Genomic DNA, 21,168 nt, shown 5'->3' with positions numbered 1-21,168 from the left:
ATGGCGCCCAATGACTCTGGCCTGCAATGTGGACGCTACCCAGTCAGTGGTTTGATTGCCCTTCTCCCTCTCCAAGTACTGTATAAACTCTCTTGAATACTGATGGGATTGATAGCTCAGAATGACTCTCCTTGGATTTACCATATAAGGCCTGTAAGTTGCCTAGAACCTGCCCAAAAAGTCTGCAAACTGCTTCCAATCCTAGTGGTGTCTTGAAAGTAGAGCAATTTTACCTTCAGATCAGCAAAGCTTCAATGTTGGAAAAGGATAAATCAGGGAACTGAGGATAGGGTTTTCGTCCTACCTCAAAGGGTGGCAACTCTAGGGTTTTCGTCTCAGATTTGCTGATTAAAACATAAATAGCAAAATCAATTCCTTGTCTGCCTCAAACTGGCACCAAAGCTAAACTTTTATATCTGTTTGAAGAGGTCAGCCATAGGGCCCAAAGTTGGCAATAGAAATTTAAATTTAAAACTTAGCTCCATTTTATTTTATTATATTATTTTTTCTTTAATTATTTTACTTATCAAGTCGGCCAAAATGGCACACGTGTTGAAAAACACTTCTTTTTAAATTGTGAATTTGAGGTTGGCTAAGGGAGGTGGTACTAAAACCACTTTTTTCCTTGCTGCAGATTAATGTGTTGGTACGAAGGTATTACATCAATTTCCTACAACCAATTTGTTCCAATCATAAGTTTGACTCATATTTTATTGTATAAATTTTTGGCACAAAGGGCCTTATGTTCATAATGTGTTTAACCCAAAGAAGCAATACTCTCCAAAAAAACCTAATGATACCTGATTTTTTGCAAATCTTTGCCATGGACAAGTTTTTCCCCAAAAAATCCCTTCTTTTTAAAAAATTGTTGACTGCAATTTTCAACAACTTTTTTTGCATTTAAACTGCATAAACATTTCATTTAAATTGCTTATGAAACCTTAATCAATCTCCCACCAACTTGTTAAACCTCGAAGCTTGTGAAATTTGTACAATATTTTTAGGGCACAACTATAAATGGGAGCTCGTCAAGACATGCATAGAAGGCACGACTAGTTGCAGATTTGCAGGGTGTTGGGAAGCACTGCATTTGAGTCAAAGGTAGGCAATTTTTCGTTGTGCATTCCTGCAAATACATTCTATAATTCCACGCCATATAAATTGTATTTACATAAAATTCGACCAGCACATACATATAGGTGAATAGATTGTTAATAAAAATTTCAAAGTGCACATCACAAGGATCTTTCAATTTAAATTAATAAGATAAACATTAAATCTATCTTATTTGGTTGGGTTTCCATCCAAGAGATAGTATTTTAAGGTTATGACAAGTGAATGGTATATATTCCAAGGTTATATCTTCGCTCATTGTTCATACTTCATAATTTGTGTCTATTTTATCATGGTTTACTTTTATCTATATTTAGATGCTAGGATTTCTATCGATACCATCAATATGCTGTCACACATGGCTTAATTTTGTGTCTACTTCTTATCTACATCGAATGTTAAATAGAATTTTCAATGTGCACATCATAAGGATCTTTCAATTTAAATTAACAAGATAAAAAATGTTAAATCTATTTTGTTTTGATGAGGCTTCCATCCAAAGACAGTATTTTACTATTATGATAGGTGAATGGTCTATATTCTGAGGTTATATTTTAGCTCGCTATGTCTACTTCATATTTTTTCTACTTTATCATTATTTAATTGTGTCTACTTGATATCATGATTTTCTGCACAACTAAATTGTTATTGTGAAGATTGGTTGGTTGTTTGGTCCAAAAAACATTTGATGGTCTATGTTTTTCTACAGTGATAGCCTTGTCAATTAGTTCTCTAGAAAGAAATAATCCATATTCTTGGCTAAGTGGCTTGAATGTAATACTAATTTAGACTTTTTATCATATCATTGCTTTGCTTGATGAATATGGCAATGCTATACTTTCAATTTTTACATTGCCTCATTACTAAAAGCGAAGAGGTAATGTTATGTGTAGATCATCTTTGTCTTCATAACATTTTATCATTCTCTCATTTTTTAGTACAAAAACCCTTGGCTGCATAAAAACATCAGCCTGATGTTTATGTGTAACCCAGTGTTGCACTGAGATGTCCAATCTTTGTGACATCACTATCTTGCTCATTGTGATTTTGTATGCTTATGCTGATATTATGCATATTTATCCAACATGTGTTTTGTGTCTATCTTCTACTTCTACTTTATGTGTGTTAGTACTTTGACTAAATTTGAAGGTTTGGCTTAATAGCAAAGCTTTTGAATTTGACTTGGTTTTGTTCCTGGAATATTTGAAAATGCATAATTCATGCCCATATGACTCTACCTATTATGAGAAATGGTTTCTCTTTTATCAGCTGATAATATTTTTATTTGGATGATATTTTCTTTAAGTTTCCTACTTGAAAATTTCACAATGATAAAATGTTTTTTTCTTTTATCCGACTGGGATGCCAACATATTTATTGTAGTTGTTTTGAGGTCTTACTAAGTTTTCAAAGTTTTTAGAGTTTGTTATGATAGTGTGGTCTCTATGATTAAACACTTTTTTAATATTAATAATAATTTAGAATGCAGTCTTGTAACATTTTACCATCCACTCACATCATACAACAAGACTAAAGGTTTACTCATATCTTTCAATGAACTATTTTATTAATCATTAAGCAATAACTTTATCAACTTCAAATAGAGCTTACTAAAGAATCATTTAGTAGCAAAGCTTACATGCTATACTGTGTTCTGCTATTTTAGAAAAAAACATTTTATTTGGGCAACTCATGGGCTAAACTCTCTATTTTATTTGCTCTCTACATCTCTATGCTATGAAAATGCCTTTAGATTTCAAAAACATGTAGCTTTTGTCTCTTTTTCAACATTTTTTAATGTTTTTTTTTTCAAATCCGATTTTTACCCATTTGAATCCTGATTTTTTTCAAAAAAACTTATTCTTTTAATTAGCCGATTTTTTCCCCAAAAGATTTTTGCTGCTATGGGTCACTTTTACCCAAGGAACATATAGTCCATCCTAGTTCAATTCTTTAGTTTTCTTATGAGCCATAAGTTCACATGACCATTGTAAATGCCTCATGTATGAGCATTATAGCCTTCGGAGACTCAGGAGTTTCAATTATTATAGTTTTAAGCTGCAAAGATTAGGTTAAAAAGTCCCATGGTTACTAGGAAACTCCATTATAGGAACATGGACCATGCACAGATCCACATATCCACAATTTCTGGTGGCCAAATTTATATATAATACAATCGTCTCCTTATTCATTATTACATACCCTAATTTGATCAGTGTCCCCAACCCTATACCTGTACCATACCCCTGAATCTCCTAGTAACTACGACCGTTAATCCTTCTTAATTATAGTTAGTTATTTGCAATAATGCTCAACTAATTTATAACTAAAGTAACATCACAAGTCACTGTCAATAAATCATGTATGTTCACTCCAGCAAGTTCATCTATCTTTACTGTTACTACAACGCCCAACAATAACTTCATTGAAACCCCCTTTTTATAACAGTTACAGATATAACTTTAGCATCTATCCAGTTAGAATAGGCCTTGGAGTCTATTCTCTATGCATTTTAGCATTATCTTCATCCACTTTGTCAGATAGACCTCATTGGTTCATCATGCTCAGGGAGTATCTGATCAACCTAATTACCCTTTCAATGATCTTATTTACTCATGCTCACTAAGATAATATCAGACATAATGCTCCTGCAAGAATTCTCAACTTTTCTGGATTAAGATAAACAGGTTCACTACCTTGAAATAATGCATTTCACTCAACTTTTATAATTTTCACTAAAAGGAGCAAAATCTAAAATTTGTCAATCCCCAATTTTTCTACCTGACACATAGCAGTTATCTAATACAATTAATAGCATTTGACCAAGTCAAATAAGTTACTGTTACAAGGTCCATATCATTAATTCAGTTTCCAGGGTTGTTAGACATAACCCAATCAGTGTTTCCTGCTACTTCCACTCAATAAGCATCACTATTAAACTTATTATGTCAAATTTGAGCTAAAGGTTCTTAATGACATTGCTATTGTGTCTCCAGAAACTCTGTCAATAGTTGTCTCAAGTCTACCTTGACGATACAAGCAAGCTCAGCATAGATTAACACATACGTGTCAGTCATCAGGATAACTGTTATCTACAATGATCTAAGTTGAGATCTCATAAAGAATTTCAACAGAAAACTATAACAAATCTTTTATCACATTCCAAGCCTTATTCCAAAGTTACAATGAGGTGTTTCAGAATTTTGGCAAGGAAGAACAGCCCCCAAGAACACATGTTGACCAACTCAATCCTTACATCTAGGTGGTAGTAATCAATAAGATAAGGAACAATATCATCCACAATAAGATAGCTAGAGGACTATTTATAACATCATTGAAATCCAGAACAAGATAAGGAACAATATCAACCACACCCAACACAGAAATGCTCAAGAAAAGCAATTTAAGGCTCATAATAGTAAATACTAAGTACCTTACGACAGTTTAAAAAGGTTAAAATATTAACTTCATCATTCCATGGGGACCCATGCACCCAACACCCTCCCTCAAAAATTCTGAGAAGAAGGATGAGGACAAAACGTCACCCCCACTGCCATCCTATCACCACCTATAGGTGGAAAATCTTGGGAGTGTCCCCCTCTGCAAGGGACATTTAAGGAACTCCCCAATGTCCCCTGAAAGGCCAACAGATGCCTAGGGATCTCTTGACCATCCCAGGACATCAGGGAGTTCCGATGCAAATATCTTCTGGCAAATATCTTCAGTCATAAGATGCTCATGGAAAATATTTTCTGTTGTAAATCATGTATTAATGCACTCCTAACCACTTTGATGATACAAAATTTGGTGGTATGATACTTGAAAACCTTTGTTATCTATAATTGAGGTGAAAGACCGTGAAACAAATGTGGCATTTGTTAGGATGTCAAAGATGGCTAGAAAATTAAAAAATTAACAGAAATCTGTTAGCCAGATGGCCCAAAACACTCCATCTCCAAGAATAAATATAATGGTATAGTGATAGTAGACAAGGATCCTTGGGTACTCTAGGTATAAAAAATGTTATAATGAAAACCTTAGTTCCTAGCCAGTATCTTCAGAAAACAAGCAACTGTAAAACAAACATCAAAGGTATTGGCAATTCTCATTTATTCAAATTATCTTGTCAACTTTAATTTTTTCTCAGTTGTACTTAACACTTGCTAGTAATTTATTCTTAACTTCTGTCGTATAAAATCAGTCAAATGAAAACAGTTTAGAGGCTAAAGTTCCCAGATTGAAATATGCTATCTAAAATTTTCAATTTGAGGTCTGACCAAGCTGGAAACATGCTACTGAAAAGTTATGAGGTCAAGATTTCAAGCTATATGGAAACATAATATGGGGATTTTGCAAGATATAGTTTCACTCAATGCAAAACTTACCTTTGAGATATTGCAAGATTTTGCAGGCCATGGTATGACCCAGCCCAAAACTTACCTTTGAAAAATTTGTGCTCTTTAATTTGACATTAGATGAAATCATTTTATCGAGGTTTGTTGGGCATCTATTTCCAAAATCAGCATGAGGTTTGACCTACTTGATAATATTAGCATTCATTTTGAAGACCTTTGGCCCACCCAATAATCAATAATTTCTTGACTTTAAGTTGGACCCAGATTGAGGGTTCACAATATCTTTAATTAGAAGCAAAACTGGATATTGGCTCTTTGCATAGAGCCAACTGGCAGCAGATTCCAGTACAGGCAAAGTGCAAACACAACTCTCAACCCTTGGAAACTTCATACTCTAAATGAGAAAAACCACCCTCAACCCCTTCATGGATATCACTTCTCTGGAAAAATATTAGAAACATTTATGGAAATTATATCTGACCTATGTTACCCCAAGTTTCCGGGACGGGGATGAAGGGACGAGGTTTCAGGGCAGCTTTTTTTTTTGCCAATTTTTTGGACGGCAAAAGGGACAGCTATATAAAATATAGGAAACATTTAAAATATATAGGGAAATTTTAAATGTTGATATGAAAACATGGATAAAGCATACATATATACATTATATTCATATGAAAACATGGATATAGCATGCATATGGAAACATTATAGAACCTTAAGTTTTAACATACAACATTTGTGTTCAAAATTCTGTCAATATTCAATAATACAATATGCATTCACTATTCAGAAATTAGAATTCATTGTCAATAGGCATGTGATGTTAAAAAACTAACATACAAAATGCCCAAAGGCTACACTGCTGCTATATAGTTTCATTTTCAAAATACCAAAAAACAAAGCATAAACATAAGATTTTGAAATCATGGCAAATGCAAGGATTCCAGCAAACTCAGTCTCCAAAATCATGGCCTTGCAAGGCTGCCATGAAGTTTCCACTTTAGCATTCAGGATGTAAGGGTCGTAAAGGAGTACAGAATATTAGTATTCACAGAGATTATAGGTTGCAGTACTTCAACTTTAAATCTAAATAAACATCTTTGATTGTAAGCATTTCTTGTATCAACAATATTTATTGCTGAAGAAGTAATATAGCAAAATTACCTGATCAAAATTACCTCCCAATAATTTATTACATGTCTGATCTGTAAATATAATGCAACATGCCTTGCAAATGTAGGCAACCAATAGATTTGAATGTGTAATAACTTATTTACTGAAACAAACTGAACAAAAATGGCAACCATCAATATTTCACTATCAAAATACAGTAAACCCCCTGTCTCGGAAATGTACTATTGCTGAGGTGTGTGGACCCACAAAAAGAAATAAAAAAATGTTTTTTTTAAGCATTTGAGCCTTTTTTTTTTTTAATATTTTGGGAAAAAGGGGACAGTTGGCCATCCCCGGGACAGTTAGGGGACGTCACAGGCATCCGCAATCGTCCAGGGGACAGGGGGTTGTTCCCTTTGAGAATCATTACCGTCCCCAAGTTTCCGGGATGTTTCCCACAGATTTTGCAATTTTGGGGACTGGGGGGGATGTCCCCTAGCCATCCTGTTGATGTGTTTTTTGTACAGGACCAAACACAAAATAAAATACCTAAAGGTACCTTATCCTCTCTTGAATAAAGCTTCCCCGAATGCTAAAGATCTCGCAGAAGGGTCAATCGGAGTAAGCTCCAAGGTTCTAATATGTAGGTTCTCTACTTGTGGATAAGCACCAATGGTCATTGTGTTTGCTGTTTTATCAAGGGGCCTTACGTACTTTCTAAGAAAGCTAGTTCTTGCAATTACTTTTCAAGGAGGAAACTAGAATTTCCTAATATTAAATGATGTTTCAAAAAAAGGGCAAAAGATAGGGGATTCGAGAAGGCTATGCTAAACTAGGCCTAAGAATGACTAAATAGGGAGTGATCTTGGTGAAACTCTACTAATTTCAGTATCGCCAAAGAACAACTCTACTGGAATTGGTGCAATCTTCTAAGGGAATTCAATGATTTTCAAATCATCAATGAAATAGATACTATCAACAAGATACATATCAATATCTCAAATAATGATTGAACTCTTAAATTATTTTAATATCTCCAGTTGACCACACAAGGCACACTTACAATCAGTAAGGGGCTAGTGGTTTGGACTATGAGTCTTACCAAAAGATCAAACACAACATTTATCACTCAATCTAATTCTAAAATGTAAGAACTTATCTCCACTAAGAGTGATTCAAGAAGATAAACAACCATGTAAAGAGCCACAAAGATTGCAATAAAACACCAAAACTTCAATATTTCATTGATCTCATAGCAAAATATAACAACAATTGTTCAACTTTCTCTTTTCACTACTTCTATCTTTGCTGCTAACAATCTTATTATTCTTCTCTTTTTCTCTCTCTCACTCTTTAAAAATGAATTGAGTGAGGGCTTATATAGCACTCTCAAATACAATGAAAGGCCTGGATCTAAAGAAGATCAAAGGCTGAGATTTTTGAGACCTAGACCCTAATTAGGGTTTGCCACAAAAATCACCCTAATCAGATAAGCATTATCATAACATAGCCAATAGAAATTGGCACAAATAACGAGGATACATAGCCCAATAGGAATTGAATTGCCACATCATTTCATAACAACTTTTCATCTAGAATTTTGTTCCCTTTTCTATGTTCTTTTTTGGCATATTCCATGAATCTGGACGTAATCCCCTCGATTTCAGTAACGGGAATCTCATGTAGGTTCTTCATCCGCTCTTCCAAGTGAAGGACCTGATCAAAAGCTGCAAGAAGGGTCGTCTCCCACCCGTGCTCTAGTTCTTTTGTTCTCTCGATCAGGAACATAGTAGCATACATTTGATCTCGTTGCTTTTCTGTGATCATGTTCTCCTCTTTGCAAAAAATAACCTTGATCCTATCTTCCAATTCTTGGACATCCACATCTGTTTCGATCTCTATCCTTCTGTCAAGGATTGTACATAATACATCAAATACCTTATCCTGAATAGGATGGATAGTATCCTCCACTCGGCTGCATCTACTATTGATGTCCTCGAATAGGACTTCTTTCATTTGGAGCAAAGTTGACCATTGTAGAAGATTATGGGTTCCCCCAATAATTTTCTCGTGCTAAAACCTGTCTTGATGTCCTCCTTACCACCTGTAATACAAGGATGACAATATCTCTAGTGTGAGTGAAGGCATCCATAGTCACTACTAGATTATGAATGATCTCAAGGACTTGGATAACTCTGTGGACTGTCTTCATCATTCTTGCTACAAATTCCATGGCTTCCTTGTAGGATTCATCAATCCATGTACTCATTAGTTGGGCTAAGTTATTCATCTTTTCTGCCTCATTTATTGACTCAAGAGGGAGTGCATGCAAGGGCGAGATTGTTGGATCTTGTCGCCTTAATGGCTTGTTGAGGTGGCTAAAATAATTCCTCCAAGCGTTAACCTCCTTTTCTAACCTCTTATTCTTCTCCATTTCTTCCTTTAGTTTATCATTAACTGCTCTTACTGAATCGGTTGCTTCTTCCATGGCTTGCTCGGAAGTGGACGACGATCAAATTTCTCTAAATCATATTCTTCTGCCACAATCTCATCCTCATACTTGTCCACTGCTGGTGTAGCTACCTCTATCTTCCTGGATCCTGCATCATCTCTAATTACCTTTGACATCTTTGTAGCCTTCTTCTTTTCGATTTCTTCTTGAGAGTTTCCTAGGAGACTTTCCAAATCAAATACTTGCTCTTCATCTTCAACCACAACTACCCTCGTAAGTGTTGCCGGGAATAATCATTATGTTATGTTGTCATATTATGTTTATGTTGTCGTCAGTAATAATGAGTTACAGTGGTCAGTTAGTTAGTCGTCCCGAAGGGCAGTTGGACGCGACGGTTGGTCGCACCCCTTCGGGTATTATATATTGCATACCGTTCCTTCTTAGTATCATCGTGATAGTCGTATTTGGGTTTAATGTTACAAACACTTGATGTACATGGACTGTTGAATTAATACAGAGACTGGTTATTTAATATATTTCCATTATGTTCTGTGCATTTACTTTCGGCATTTAATCGTTTACCCGTATGTGGCAAACATTTGGCGCCGCTGCCTAGACATACTCAGGAACGGAAGACGCGGATGGCGCACGGACATGATGGGCCTACCCGTTGGTGAGATAAACCCAGAGGCCGACGACACGCAAACAGAGCTCTACAGCGGAGAAGACACTGCGACGAGGGAATTTTCAATTCTGCTCCAGGTAGCCATCGAGACCTACGTCCGACGAGAGGCCACGGAGGAACCGTTGGCACAACAAGCTCGCCTAGAGGAGATTGCTCGGGAAGAGCGATGCCAACAAATCCTCCAACAGTATGAAGAAAGCAGCCATCGGGAAGCGGAGCGGGATGGCACGAGGCCAAGAAGGAATTGAACCCTGAATCCCATAGGGATAAAGGAGCATTCTATATTCAAATAAAGGTGTCATAATATTGACACGAGTTGTATCTGACGAAATGAATTAATAAAGGCGTGTTCTGGTTTATGTGTTGTGAATTATGGAAATGTATGGGAATTAATGCCCAACCTATTAAATAAAGATAGAAATATAAAAGCAGAAACGAACGAGTGGGAGGCCGCGCAGAGGACCTTGATTCTGGAACAACGAGTAGAACGTAGACGGAGGCTGAGGCAACTTGCCGAAGGACGACCTGCCGAGGGGTTGCCCGAAGGGAACCAAGGAGGTGTCACGGAGGGTGCAAAAGCTGAGGGAAATTTCTACGCGTCACCAGAACACCATAGGGTGAGAAGCCACGAAGAGTTTCTGGAGGAAACAAGGTTACAGAGGAATCTAGTTGAAGAGACTCGGGATCAATTTAGAAACTTATCCCTTACGCCACGAAGTTAGGATCACCAAAGGGAGCCAGGAGTGGGTGCGGGTGAGAACGGAGGGGAGGACAACCGTACGGTTGTAGGTGCCACACACAGCAGGCAAAACACCGTACCTCCAGTCACCCAAGCAGGACACACCACCGGCGCCGGAGGGAGCGGCTCACAAACGCAGCCACAACCACCTCCAGGAAGACGACCCCCATCGATGGCAGGCAAACAAAAGTTGCCTAAATTCAACAGAGATGGAAACGATGACCCCGTACGGCACTGCCATACATGTGAGACAATATGGTCAACCAACGGGGTAGTTGACAAAGCGGATTGGGTGGTGCAGTTCCCTGCCACCCTGAGAGGAGTAGCCATTGATTGGTACTCTAATGTGGATAAAACAAAGGTGGGAACATGGGATGACCTACAGAAAGCTTTCGAGAAGGAGTTTCGACTCCTTCGAGATGATAATGAGATCGTGGCGGAGATATTAAGCACAAAGCAGGGAAAGCACGAGACAGTGCGAACATACAGCCGACGGTTAAAGGAGTTACTGGGGAAGATGGAGAACCAGCCGGCTGACGAACTAAAGAAGAGATGGTTCATGGAAGGGTTGCGGTCATCCCTGCGGAGAAAGATGAAAATTGTACTGCCCACCTCATACGATGACGCGTACATCCGCGCAATGGATTTGGAAAGTGAAGGCAAAACATCGCAGAAGAAAAAGGACAAGTCCTCTGCAGAAGAGGAGTCCTCGGGAGAAAGCAGCAGTGACGAATCATCAAGTAAGAAGGTGCAAGCTCTTCAAAAGGATATGCACCGTATGTTGAAGGAATTTAAGAACATGAAAGGAAGCACGAGTAAAAACGAAGAGGTGTGGTGCACTGATTGTAAGGAAGAAGGCCACACAAAAGGCACCTGCCTGAAGAAGGCCTTTTGTGAGATTTGCCAAGTGATGGGACACTCCATCAAGGAATGCCCATACAACATGAAAACCCGAAGTACGCAAATGAGCCAAGTGTTGTTCACTGAGAAGGCCACAAGATCCGCACTAGCGGGTACGGCCCAACAAACCAACACAACGGCATCATCTGGAGGTTACCGAGACAACAGACGCAGCGGCGAAAGGAATAACAACAATAACAATAATGGAAGCCGTATCCAGTATGACGTCAAGGGCCGGCCAATGATCCAATGTAGGGCCTGTAATCAATGGGGGCACTTCGCCCGTGATTGCACGAAGGAAGCCACCCCTCAACACCTCTGCCGATGGTGTGGGCCAGGCGACCATGAGGATGCAAATTGCCCAAAGGCAAGGGTTAATCTCCTCAACATTGAGAAGGCTAAGAAGACTGGTGAGAAAGAAGTACTGGCGATCACCCGCGCTCAGACAAAAAAGGCCACTTATCCCGACCCCCATACGGAGAAGGAGAGATTACGGGAGGCAAAGGACAATATTGAACGTGAGATGACGGTGCCGAACGACAGAACAACGAGGTGGTGAGTACATCATCCCGTACGGAAGCTGAAAATAACATCATTGGGCAAGTACTGCAGATGGAAGTACCTATAAGGGTAAAGGACCTTCTAGAAACAATGCCACAGTTAAGAACCACCATTTTTAGTTCCATACAAACCACTGCGTAGGCACCTTTGCGTACCACACGGGCGGAAGTTCCGGTCAGCCCCTCGGCTGACCCAATGTTGTTGGCCTTAAATAGTGGTCGGCATCCTGTTGTAGTAGAGATGAGAATTCTCGGGGCTATCCTCAAAGACACCATCGTGGACGGAGGTTCGGGGGTGAATGTACTGCCAGAGGATACGTGGAAGAAGCTGGGGAAGCCAACACTATGGTCACCCACGTTCAACTTGGTAGGTGCAGACCAACACGGCATCAAGCCACTCGGCACCCTGATGGCCCAGCCGGTCACCATCGGCACGCAACCCTTCATACAGGACTTCGTGGTAATCCCACTAAAGAAAAAAGGGTATGATGCGATCTTAGGGAGAGGGTGGCTGGTGGCAGCCAAGGCCACCCACAACTGGAAGAAGAACACTCTGTCTATGGAGAATGGAGGAAGGAAGTTTACCATAGACCTTGGGACGCAGTTGGTTAGTGAGGAACTGGCATCATCTTCGGAATTGGAGGGTGAAGGAGAAGGCGACCTGAGGAACGAAGGATGGGGCTGCAGGGAGCCCAACGACGAAGGGATCCTCAAACTAGGAGAGTGCTCTGAGGATGAGACGAGGTCATCGAACGGGCTCTTCCACTGGCAGATGGAGGATTACGAAATGTTCCAGAGCTACAGGCTCGAAGTAGAGGAACCAGAGCAAGCAACAGAGGAGGTGAACCTACCGGAATACAAAGAATATTGGAAGGGAGACGCCCCAAACCTCGGTGACATAGATAATACCAAGATCATTTGTGTCGGCAACAATTGGAACCCTGTGTGGAAGGCCGCAGCCTTCAAAATCTTTATTATTCTTCTTCTTCTTATGTATGGGAAGGAGACCGTGGTCCCTGTAGAATTTGTGGTTCCAGGCCTTCGGATGGCCATTGAAAATAGACTTGCCACCAACGGATCCAAATTGAAACCCTACCACGAGAAGCGCGCAAAGGACCCAAGAGGCCGGAAGGACACCCGAGAGTCCGAAGGGGAACCTGATAGGATGGAAGGGGACATGAGAGGCCGAGCAGGCGACTCGAGAGGCACGGGACCAAAGCGGGAGACTCTCGGGCGAGGCAAACCAAGAAAGGGCGATCCCAGAGGCATGAAACCCGAGCCGAATTAAAAAAAATAAAAAATAAAAAAATCCGTACGATCCGTACGGCAAAAAAAAGAAAAGAAAAGAACGATGGTGGAAACCACCGTGCGGTGGATACCACCGCTGCCACAAGCAATAAAACACGCAGCAGCCCAAACGCAAACATAAAACACCCACACAAACACACAGCCCCCGCACAAACGCACTCCGCCCAACAACGCAGCGCCCACGCAAGCACAGGGCAGGCACACTGTAATGTCCCTAGTGGGGAGTTGTCTATTCGAAGCTTAAGACCTACAAACAAACGTTAGTATTCCCAAAATATGCAAGATAAGTAAACATGTGTATTTAAGTGTGCTATTTATACAAGTAGTAAGGATATGTTATTCTACATATTCAACAATTAAATGCTCGTTGATTGATGGCTAATTATACAAAATGGAAACATTCCTTAGGTTGATCTTACCTTGATTGACCCAACCCTCTATTGAGAGACTCTTTCTCAGTTAGGGCAACCCAGGTAATATCTGCCTAAGGTCTCTATGGGATCTCTATTAATGAGTGAACCCATTAATGCTCTCAAAACCTGGCAGAGATCCCACCCCTGTCCAAGCTTCCCTATCTCTGACATATGCATATGGTTAACCTCTACAATATATATATTGCCTCTAAGAGATTCATTACGAATCTCCCTCTGGATTCCTATGAAGTATTCAACGTAGTTACAGTAACCATGCTCTTCATATTTAATACGTAAGTTACCTGTTGGTCTTGTTGATTTATTTGCAGAACCTGGAGATTGCGTATACCCCCTTTCACTTGTCACTATGCTCTGGGCGTTCGCACTGGGGTTTCTTTCTCTACAGTTTACTGGCAGTGGCAAGGCGTAGAAATGGCGACGCTCTTCCTACGTATCCGCCTGTATGCTGGGCTACACAGGGCATCCAAACCCGAGCTCTTGTCGCGTGACTCCTTGCTGGCAATGTTGACGTCCTCCTAGTATACGCACCTCCCACACCCTTCCGCCTCCTTTTCCCCTTCTCCGTGTTTTCCAGATGCATTATTCATATGCATTGTGGGTTGCTTCCTCTGCAGCCATGACTCGTGTTCGTGACCTTTGGATGTCACGATTTTGGTTTTAATTAATATGTTTGTTTTAATCAATCTTTTATGCATATCCTTTGCTATTCGTTTATACTCTTATTCATTTTAATAATTCGATTTATTTTATTTATTAATATCTTTTTATTATTCACTACTTTTATTATTTAACCATTTAACTTAATTTATATTTTAATATTTAATTTTTACTATTTTATTATTTATTAGTTATTCTTTATTTAAGGGAATCATGATTTATTGTTTATTGCAAATAATGATTTATTATTTATTATTTACTTGATTTATAATAATAATAATTATTTATCATTTATTATTATTTACAACAACAATTTATGATTAATGATTTATTATTTATTATTTACTTGATTTATAATAATAATTATTATTTATCATTTATTATTATTTACAAACAATAATTTACATTTTAATTGGCAATGATCAATGTGTCTTTGACAAATTTAAGTACCGGGATATATTTATTAATCGGGGGTTATTGCAGTCCCTCCCTCTCGACTTTGCTTGTCCTCAAGCATTTTAAGAGCCTCTTCCTTCTCCAAAGTAGCAACTTCATTGGGTAGTCCTTTCCATTTGATTAGGACCTCTTTCACGGTTCGATTCCTCAACTTTTTCTCTCTAGTATCAATGATGACTTCTGGCTCTAGAATAAGTTGTCCCTCATCGTCAAGTGGGGGCAATGTTTCACATGGTACCACTTGTTGTCCCAAAACTCTTTTTAATCTGGATACATGAAATACATTGTGAATTCAGCTATCTTCGGGAAGCTCTAATTCATAGGCAACTTCTCCTACCTTCCGTGTTACACGGTACGGTCCATAGAATTGGGGTTTGAGTTTGTCTGTCCCATTCTTTTTGATGGATGTCTGTTTATATGGCTGCAACCGCAAGAAGACTAGATTCCCTATTTCAAATGATCTCTCCACTCGTTTCTTGTCTGCATAGAATATTTGCTGATTTTGGGCATGATGTAAATTGTCTCTAAGTGCCTTCATGAGGTCAATATTCTTTTGGATAAACTCTTGAGAGCTAGGTACTTCGCTATCTTGGGTGTTCAATCCTCCAAAAAATGGGGCCTCATAACTGTATAGTGCTTTGAATGGACTCATCCCTATAGACAAATGGTGGGTGGTATTATAACAATATTCTCCCAGATGCAACCATCTAATCCAACTTGTTTGTTGGCCCGTGACATAGTTCCTTAAGTACCCTTCTCTCCATTTATTTACTATCTCTGTCTGCCCGTCAGTCTGGGGGTGATAACTGGTGCTTGGTGTTAATGTTGTTCCTGCTAACTTGAAAAGTTCTTGCCAGAACTTGCTAAGGAATTTACTATCTCTATCACTTACAATGTTCTGGGGAAGCCCGTGGAGGCAAAAGACTTCTCTAAAGAATAATTATGCTATTTGTTGTGCTTTAAACTCTGAGGAGGTAGGGAAAAAGTGAGCATATTTTGTGAGTCTGTCCACCACTACATAAATGCTCTCTTTCCCCTGAACCTTGGGTAATCCTGTTATAAAATCCATAGATATACTTTCCCATTTTTGGCTTGGGATAGGGAGTGGTTGTAATAGTCCTGCCGGATGTGATAATTCTATTTTATTTTGTTGACATGTCATGCATTCCCGTACATATTTGTAAACGTCCTTCTTTAGTCCCTTCCATGAGTATTTTTCTCTTATATGTTTGTATGTTTTATAGTACCCTTGGTGTCCAACTAGAGGGCTATCATGATACTCCCTCAGAATGGTGTCTTTTATTTTAGATTGAGGGGTTAGATATACCCTACCTTTGTAGAGGATAACACCATCCCAAACTCTGAATTCTTCACTGGGCATCTTCCCTTCCATAATCTCAGCGGTCAGGGGGTCTTTGGCGTATTCTGCTATTATATCTTTTTTCCAATCCTTTGTAATTTTAGTGATAGTGTTGATGTGAGGTCGTCGGGATAAGGCGTCTACAGCCCCGTTATTCACTCCTTTAACATACTCTATATCAAAATCATATGCTTGGACCCTACTCACCCATTTTTGTTGTCTATCATTTAGGTCCCTCTGGCTCAGGAAGAAATGCAAGTTGTTATGGTCTGTTTTCACCAGGAACTTTCCACATACCGTATTGCCGAAACTTTGCTAAGGCGTGCATTATGGCCAGCATTTCTTTATCATAGATGGAATAATGTTTCTTTGTTCCTGTGAGCTTGCGGCTTTCGAAGGCTATCGGGTGTTTCCTTTGCATAAGAACAGCCCCGATACCTTCTCCTGATGCATCACACTGTAGTTCAAATGGTATGGAGAAGTCAGGAATGCCCAATACTGGGCATGAACTCATGGCTTCCTTGAGTTGTTCAAAGGCTTGTTGGGCTCTGTCACCCCATGAAAAAGCTCCCTTTTTGGTCAAGTCTGTGAGCGGGGCTGCTATTTTGGAGAATCCTTTTACAAATCGTCGATAATAACTGCATAACCCCACAAAACCTCTAAGTTGTGTGAGAGTTTTGGGCATGGGCCATTCCTTGATGGCTCTGATTTTTTCTTCATCCACACTTACCCCTTCTGCATTAATTTTATGCCCTAGGTAGAGTATTTCCTTAAGGCCAAACTCACATTTCGAGATTTTGGCATATAGTGACTGTCTCTAGTATATTCAGCACTTCCTCAATATGTTTGAGATGTTCCTCCCATGTTTTGTTGTAAATGAGAATGTCGTCAAAAAATATGAGAAGAAACTTCCTTAACTGTTGCCTGAAGGTGTGATTCATACAAGATTGAAAAGTGGCTAGAGCGTTCGTAAGTCCAAATGGAAGCACTAAAAATTCAAAATGCCCATAATGACATCTAAAGGCTGTTTTTTGCACATCTTCCTCCCTCATTCTGATTTGATGGTATCTTGACCTTAAGTCAATCTTGGAAAAATAACAAGCTCCATGTAGTTCATCCATCAGCTCGTCGATCCGAGGGATAGGATATCTATTTTTTATGGTTTTCTTATTTAAGGCTCTATAATCAATACACATTCTCATGGTTCCATCTTTCTTTTTGACTAACACCACTGATGAGGCAAAAGGACTGCTGCTGGGCTGAATGTGACCCATTTCCAATAGCTCCTTAATGGTTTTCTCAATTTCCTCTTTAAACTTGTGGGGATGTCTATAAGGTGTGGTAATCACTGGTTTTGCTCCTTCTTCTAATTCAATAGAATGTTCAAAACCTCTTTTTGGGGGAAGGCCGGGTGGAATATCTCCAAAAACCTTTTTGTATCTTTCAAGGATGGGTTGGACGTCTATATGAATTCTTTGTTCATCTGAAGGAGTTTTACCTAGTATCATACATTGAGCTACCCATTCACCTTGATCATGTCTAAGGATTTGTTCAATTTTATTACAAGACACTAGCTTGGGACACCCATCCGGCATGCCTTTTAAGATTACTTGTTTCCCTTCATGCTCAAAACATATCTCTAAATTAGGGATATCCATAACGAACCACCCCAAATAATTTATCCATGGCATTCCAAGGATAACATCATTTTGTATGTTTGCTACATAAAAATCTCTTTTGATTGTATGTTTCCCAAAAGTGATTTCTACTTGAGGGACTATTTTTGTACATTGATTTATGGATCCATCTGCAAGGGCGACCTTAAATCTTGGAAAGTTTTGGGTTTTTAGTCTTCTTTTTGCCACCAAGTGTTGGCTAATGAAATCATGCGAAGCGCCTGTGTCTACTAAGGCAACCACCTTCTGTCCTTTAAGAGTTCCCTTAATTCTAAAAGGTCTATTCATGTTCTGAGTGATGACTGCCAGTGATCCCTCTATTTCGTCGGTCTTAGCCCTCTTGCTAAATTCTTCTATTTGGTTTACTCTGCCTCTCTTACATTGATGCCCTCTTTCCCAAGGCTCTCTACATTTGAAACATAAATTTTTCTTCATTAATTCATCCCTCTTTTGGCACCTATGTCCTGCACTCCAGGGCTCCATACATAAATAACATGGTTTCTCTAAATTGTTTTTCCTTGAATCATCTCTTCGGTAGGATAATTTGGAGGGGTAGATCTTTGTCTTTTCTTTGGATTGGTTCGACTCAACCCTCCTTGCCTTCCTGATAGCCTCAGCTAAATTTTGGGGTTCGAATGGTTTCACTACATTGTTGGTTAGGTCTTTGAGCCCCTCTATAAACATATGAGTTAGCCGCTTCTGGGATAGGTCGGGAATCATGACAAATAATTCTTGGAATTTGCTAATAAATTCATCCATTGTGCCAGTCTGTTTGAGGAGCACTAATTCTTGAAAATACCATTCAGAGTCTTTTTCATCAAATCTGCTGGTAAGTTTTTGAGAGAATTCCCCGTAGGAGTTAATACTTTGATGACCTAGGGAAACAAGTCCATTATGCCACCATTCATGAGCTGCTCCTTCTAGATGGAGAATCGCAAATTGAAGGGCGTTCTCTTCTGTCATGGGGCTTAGAGTGAAATAGGTATTCAGTTTTTGTAACCATGCATGGGCTGTGAGATTCCCTGATCCGTCAAAATTGGGAAGGGATACTTTATTCACTTTGTGTTGGAGTTCTTTATTTTTATGCTTCTGAGGTGCTTCCCTATGCTTGTCCTCGCAGAAATCTCTAAAGGATACCACTTCCCTGATATGAGGGTCTAGATCGGCATATGCTCTTGCAATGTCCTCAGTGCTAATTCTGTGTTGTTCTACTCCCTCCTCTTCCCGAGAAGGTTCATCGTGAGGTAAGAATTGGGGTTGAGGCACCCTGGACGTTGAACATTTATTATTATTCTCTAAATGATTAGAGCTAGTATCCCTTTTATCGGTAGTATGCCCTTTATTGGTTGAATTCCCCATAGATTTCAAAGCTTGTAGGAGGGCCTGATTAGATTCTTTCATCTCCTTAATCAGGGTGTGATTTGTTTGTTCCAAATAAGATCTCATCTCATTGGCGAATTCATTCATGTTGGGTTTCTTCTTCCTCTGGTAGACTAACATAAACTCCACAGGATGGCAGGATTATGCTCTGATACCACTGTAATGTCCCTAGTGGGGAGTTGTCTATTCGAAGCTTAAGACCTGCAAACAAACGTTAGTATTCCCAAAATATGCAAGATAAGTAAACATGTGTATTTAAGTGTGCTATTTATACAAGTAGTAAGGATATGTTATTCTACATATTCAACAATTAAATGCTTGTTGATTGATGGCTAATTATACAAAATGGAAACATTCCTTAGGTTGATCTTACCTTGATTGACCCAACCCTCTATTGAGAGACTCTTTCTCAGTTAGGGCAACCCAGGTAATATCTGCCTAAGGTCTCTATGGGATCTCTATTAATGAGTGAGCCCATTAATGCTCTCAAAGCCTGGCAGAGATCCCACCCCTGTCCAAGCTTCCCTATCTCTGACATATGCATATGGTTAACCTCTACAATATATATATTGCCTCTAAGAGATTCATTACGAATCTCCCTCTGGATTCCTATGAAGTATTCAACGTAGTTACGGTAACCATGCTCTTCATATTTAATACGTAAGTTACCTGTTGGTCTTGTTGATTTATTTGCAGAACCTAGAGATTGCGTATACCCCCTTTCCCTTGTCACTATGCTCTGGGTGTTCGCACTGGGGTTTCTTTCTCTGCAGTTTACTGGCAGCGGCAAGGCGTAGAAATGGCGACGCTCTTCCTATGTATCCACCTATATGCTGGGCTACACGGGGCATCGAGACCCGAGCTCTTGTCGCGTGACTCCTTGCTGGCAGTGTTGACGTCCTCCTAGTATACGCACCTCCCACACCCTTCCGCCTCCTTTTCCCCTTCTCTGTGTTTTCCAGATGTGTTATTCATATGCATCGTGGGTTGCTTCCTCTGCGGCCATGACTCGTGTTCGTGACCTTTGGATGTCACGATTTTGGTTTTAATTAATATGTTTGTTTTAATCAATCTTTTACGCATATCCTTTGCTATTCGTTTATACTCTTATTCATTTTAATAATTCGATTTATTTTATTTATTAATATCTTTTTATTATTCACTACTTTTATTATTTAACCATTTAACTTAATTTATATTTTAATATTTAATTTTACTATTTTATTATTTATTAGTTATTCTTTATTTAAGGGAATCATGATTTATTGTTTATTGCAAATAATGATTTATTATTTATTATTTACTTGATTTATAATAATTATTATTATTTATCATTTATAATTATTTACAAACAATAATTTACATTTTAATTGGCAATGATCAATGTGTCTTTGACAAATTTAAGTACCGGGATATATTTATTAATCGGGGGTCATTGCACACACGCAAGGCATACGCAGCCATACACAGCCATCTAGGAGGTAGTTAAGCATTCGGCGTGCAGAAGGAGGCTCGTACGGTGTGTATGGTAGACGGTTGGTCGTGTATTCCGTATGGGGTGATTCGTACGGTGGAGGGGTGTTGACCACACGGGAAGGTGGCCGTACGATTGGAGGTGTCAGTGTTGTTGTTGACCGTACGGGGAGGTTGTATGGCCGGGGTGCCATCGAGGACATTACAGTGGAAAAAATGTACAGCAACAACAAAAAAGAAAAAAAACGACGACGACCAGATTTAAAATCATTCGATGGAGTCTGGACATTACAGAAGGGTTTTGATATCTTAAAATATCACAGAAATGATGCGCGCCATGGACTTTCGGGTGGTTCTGAGGGTTGTAAATTGGTGTTGGCCCCAGAAACCCGCGAGGGGCGCTGCGCCGAGACCCCCAGTTTATTTTTGAGCTACAGTACACTTTTTGGAGTTGGGCGAAGGGCATCAGATAAGGCACGGTAAGTGTTGGGTTGTCCCGTACTGTGA

General features: G+C 39.3%; 1 protein-coding gene across 1 annotated transcript in view; it reads right to left on the bottom strand.

Annotated features, from left to right (window-relative positions):
• The window catches only part of LOC131030646 (uncharacterized), a 110,853-nt gene that overhangs the window by 9,677 nt on the left and 80,008 nt on the right, over positions 1 to 21,168 (bottom strand). The gene's annotated exons all lie outside the window — the stretch shown is intronic.

Source organism: Cryptomeria japonica, chromosome 3, assembly GCF_030272615.1.
Source record: "Cryptomeria japonica chromosome 3, Sugi_1.0, whole genome shotgun sequence".
Lineage (NCBI taxonomy): Eukaryota > Viridiplantae > Streptophyta > Pinopsida > Cupressales > Cupressaceae > Cryptomeria > Cryptomeria japonica.
This window is presented reverse-complemented; position numbering and strand designations above follow the sequence as displayed.